Here is a 5,482-nt window from a genome sequence, read left to right as displayed (position 1 = left end):
TTTGCAAGATAATAAAGAGCGCGTATAGAAAAAGTAGGGGCTGTTTAGATGAAGAAACAACTAAGTTAGTTTTAGTAGAGAGCTTGTTGTCACACAAGAAAGTTATTTATCCCTAGGCAATCGATAACTAGACCGGTAATCATTATTGCAATTTTATTTGAGTGAGAGGCATAAGCTAACACACTTTCTCTTCTTGGATCATATGCACTTATGATTGGAACTCTAGCAAGCATCCACAACTACTAAAGATCATTAAGGTAAAACCCAACCATAGCATTGAAGTATCAAGTCCTCTTTATTCCCATACGCAAACAACCTAGTTACTCGGGTCTGTGCTTCTGTCACTCACTCCACCCACCATAAGCAAATCATGAACATATTGCAAACCCTACAGCGGGGATCCCTCACGCTTGCGCGACACGGAGAGCACCATAGGACAGCACCAATAATAAAACATGCAACTCAAACCAATCACGACCATCAATTAACCCATAGTTCAAAACGGATCTACTCAAACATCATAGGATAGCCATACATCATTGGGAAATAATATATAGCATTGAGCACCATGTTTAAGTAGAGATTACAGTGGGTAAAAGAGGGGTTACACCGCTGCATAGAGGGGGGAAGAGTTGGTGATGACGATGGTAAAGTTGTTGGTGTAGATCGTTGTCACGATGATGGCTCCGGTGGCGTTCCAGTGCCACCGGGGGAGAGGGGGAGAGAGCCCCCCTTCTTCTTCTTCCTTGATCTTCTCCCTAGATGGGAGAAGGGTTTCCCTTCTGGTCCTTGGTCTCCATGGCATGGGAGGGGCGATAGCCCCTCCGAGATTGGATCTGTCTCTGTCTCTCTCCCAGATCTGGCCTTTCACCGTTTCTTATATTCCTGGAGATCCATAACTCCGATTGGATTGAAATTTGAACACGATTTTTATATGGATATTAGCGCAAAAGAAGGGCACCAACCGCCTTACGGGGTGTCCACGAGGGTCAGGGGCGCGCCCCCTGCCTCGTGGCCCCCTCGGGCATCGTCTCACGTTGATTCCACTTCCCAAAATTCACATATATTCCAAAAAAATCTCCGTCAGTTTTTATCCCGTTTGGACTCCGTTTGATATGGATTTTCTGCGGAAAAAAAACATGCAACAAACAGGAACTAGCACTGGGCACTGGATCAATAGGTTAGTCCCAAAAATAGTATAAAAAGTTGCCAAAAGTATATGAAAGTTGTAGAATATTGGCATGGAACAATAAAAAATTATAGATACGACGGAGACGTATCAGCATCCCCAAGCTTAATTCCTGCTCGTCCTCGAGTAGGTAAATGATAAAAAAGATAATTTTTGATGCGGAATACTACCTAGCATAATCTTGATTATGTAATCTAATCATGGCATGAATATTAAGACACGACTGATTCAAAGCAATAGTCTATCATTTGACATTAAGACAATAATACTTCAAGCATACTAATAAAGCAATCATGTCTTTTCAAAATAACATGGCCAAAGAAAGTTATCCCTACAAAATCATATGGTCTGGCTATACTCCATCTCCACCACACAAAATATTCAAATCATGCACAACCCCGATGACAAGCCAAGCAATTGTTTCATACTTTTGACGTTCTCAAGCCATTTCAACTTTCATGCAATACATGAGCATGAGCTATGGACATAGAACTATGGGTGGAATAGAATATGATGGTGGAGGTTGTGTGGAGAAGACAAAAAGGAGAAAGTCCTACATCGTCGCGGCTAGTCAACGGGCTATGGGGATGCCCATCAATTGATGTCAATGTGAGGAGTAGGAATTGCCATGCAACGGATGCACTAAGAGCTATAAGTGTATGAAAGCTCAAACTGGAAACTAAGTGGGCGTGCATCCAACTTGCTTGCTCATGAAGACCTCGGGCATTTGAGGAAGCCCATCATCGGAATATACAAGCCAGGTTCTATAATGAAAATCCCCACTAGTATATGAAAGTGATAACTCAAGAGACTCTCTATATGAAGAACATGGTGCTACTCTGAAGCACAAGTTTGGTAAAATGATAGTAACATTGCCCCTTCTCTCTTTTTCTCTCTTTTTTTGGTGGGCTTCTTTGGCCTCTCTTTTTTATTTGGGCTTCTTTGGCCTCTCTTTTTTTAAGTCTGGAGTCCCATCCTGACTTGTGGGGGAATCATAGTCTCCATCATCCTTTCCTCACTGGGGCAATGCTCTAATAATGATGATCATCACACTTTTATTTACTTACAACTCAATATTAGAACTCGATGTCTAGAACAAAGCTATGACTCTATATGAATGCCTCCGGCGGTGTACCGGGATGTGCAATGATCTAGCGTAGCAAAGATATCAAAAAAGGACAAGCCATGAAAACATCATGCTAGCTATCTTACGATCATGCAAAGCAATATGACAATGAATGCTCAAGTCATGTATATGATGATGGAAGTTGCATGGCAATATATCTCGGAATGGCTATGGAAATGCCATAATAGGTAGATATGGTGGCTGTTTTAAGGAAGATATAAGGAGGCTTATGTGTGATAGAGCGTATCGTATCACGGGGTTTGGATGCACCGGTGAAGTTTGCACCAACTCTCGAGGTGAGAAAGGGCAATGCACGGTACCGAAGAGGCTAGCAATGATGGAAGGGCGAGAGTGCGTATAATCCATGGACTCAACATTAGTCATAAAGAACTCACATAATTATTGCAAAAATCTATTAGCCATCGAAACAAAGTACTACGTGCATGCTCCTAGGGGGATAGATTGGTCGGAAAAGACCATCGCTCGTCCCCGACCGCCACTCATAAGGAAGACAATCAATAAATAAATCATGCTCCGACTTCATCACATAACGGTTCACCATACGTGCATGCTACGGGAATCACAAACTTCAACACAAGTATTTCTACAATCCACAACTACCCACTAGCATGACTCTAATATCACCATCTTTATATCGTAAAACTATTGCAAGGAATCAAACATATCATATTCAGTGATCTACAAGTTTTATGTAGGATTTTATGACTAACCATGTGAATGACCAATTCCTGTCATCTCTCTAAATAGATATAAGTGAAGCAAGAGAGTTTAATTATTTCTACAAAAGATATGCCCATGCTCTAACAAATATAAGTGAAGCAAAAGAGCATTCTACAAATGGTGGTTTTCTAAGTGAAGAGAAACAGGCAATCCAAACTTCAAATGATATAAGTGAAGCACATGAAGCATTCTATAAAGCCATACTCAAAAGATATAAGTGAAGTGCAATGAGCATTCTATAAATCAACCAAGGACTATATCATACCAGCATGGTGCATAAAAGAAAAGTGAAAACTAAATACAAAATACGCTCCAAGATTTGCACATATCACATGAACGAAACGAATCCGAAAACATGCCGATATTTGTTGAAGAAAGATGGGATGCCTTCCGGGGCATCTCCAAGCTTAGAAGCTTGAGTCTCCTTGAATATTTACTTGGGGTGCCTTGGGCATCCCCAAGCTTGAGCTCTTGCCTCTCCTCCTTCTCCTCACATCGGGACCTCCTCGATCTTCGAACACTTCATCCACACAAAACTCAACAGAAAACTCGGTAAGATTCGTTAGTATAATAAAGCAAATCACTACTCTAAGTACTGTTGCAAACCAATTCATATTTTGTTTTTGAATTGTAGATACAATAATATAACTTTTCCATGGCTTAATCCATTGAAAGAAATTGATAGTTTCATCAAAACAAGCAAACTATGCATCAAAAACTTAATCTATCTTAAACAGGACAGTCTGTAGTAATCTGAACATTCACCATACCTCTGGTACTCCAAAAATTCTGCAAAAATTAGGAAAGATAAAAAATTTGTATAGAAATACAGTGCAAAAAGTTTCAGAACCGTTTGATGTTCCAGTAAAAAATTTAAAACCGCGCACTACAGCCAAAGTTTCTGTCTTGCACCGCACATACCAACAAGCAATGTAAACATCCTAAAGGCAAATCTTGGCACATTATTCTTATTTTAAAAATTTATAAAAGCACACAACAGAAATAATTGACTCTTTAAAACTTCCGAGTTGTCTCCCTGGCAGCGCTTTCTTTAAAGCCATTAAGCTAGGCATATAGTGCTCAAGTAATGGATCCACCCGGATCCCAAGGTATATCAAAGCCAATTTTAATTAACAATGATTTGTGATTTAGTAGTGAGCACAAAGTAACATATATCATGCAACAACGAAGTCTAACTCTCTTCCTATGCATCGGCATGTCATAAAAGAACAAGTCATGCACACATAGTAAATGCCAATGCATAGTATAAACAGTTTCTTGCAATTTTATCATATTGGAAACATGGAGAGGCGGAGATGTAGTTCCTCTCTCATAATAATTGCAAGTAGGAGCAGCAAGCACATGCATATTATATCTATCAAAACCATCATATGTAGTAGTAAAACGCAACCCATCAATATAATCCTTAATAAGGGCAAACTTCTCCGATATAGTGTAGTCGGGAGAATTCAAAAAGATAATAGGACTATCATGCATGGGTGCAATAGCAACAATTTCATGTTTAACATAAGGAACTATAGAAAGTTCATCTCCATAAGCATAATTCATATTGACATCTTGGACACAAGCATAGCAAGCATCATCAAAAAGGGATATTTCAAAAGAATCAACGGGATCATAACAATCATCCTTCGGTAAGCACGAAGGGAAATTAAACAATGTATGAGTTGAAGAGTTACTCTCATTAGAAGGTGGGAACGGGTGATCAATCCGCTCTTCCTCCTTTTGTTCTTCGCTCTCCTCCTCATCTTTTTCATCCAATGAGCTCACAATGTCATTAATTTCTTCTTCCATAGACTCCTGCAAAATATTAGTATCTTCTTGGATAGCGGAGGAGTCCTCAATATATGGTTTAATATAAGGATTAGAAGCATAATTATCATAGCAATATTTAAGTATGGCCAAATTTTCAGATTTGTAGAGAGTAGTATCACACTCTTCAATAAAAAGAAGCAATTTCACAAGTACCCCTGAAAGCAACAAATTCTTCAATTTGTTGAACATCATAGTAATTATGAACACCCTTAGTATACGAAGATATGATTCCATTATCACTAAACCCACATTGGTAAGGAAGGTGTTTCTTAGGGTCTTTAGAACAACAAGTACAATCATATATTTCACATAAATTCCAAGCATAACACTGCAAACGATGAATTTGATCCAGTAAAAGTTTCCCCTTTTCAGATATGCGGTGTCACACATAACAAGCATGCTCATCTAAAGATTTGCCCTCAACTAAGCTAGTCGGGGTTTCAGCCCGAGCACATAGGGATCGAAGATGATCCAAGTTAAAAGCTTCAGGAGTGTGCTAGATTTTGAGTGGTTCTTCAACCATTGGTGTAGTAGGTACAAATAATTTTTTGGTATTTTGCGTTTCCTACCCATAACTAAAGATAGAAAAC

The sequence above is a fragment of the Triticum urartu genome, chromosome 3A (genome assembly GCF_056163025.1).
Source record: "Triticum urartu cultivar PI428250 chromosome 3A, HENAU_Tu73, whole genome shotgun sequence".
Taxonomy (NCBI): Eukaryota; Viridiplantae; Streptophyta; class Magnoliopsida; order Poales; family Poaceae; genus Triticum; species Triticum urartu.
This window is presented reverse-complemented; position numbering follows the sequence as displayed.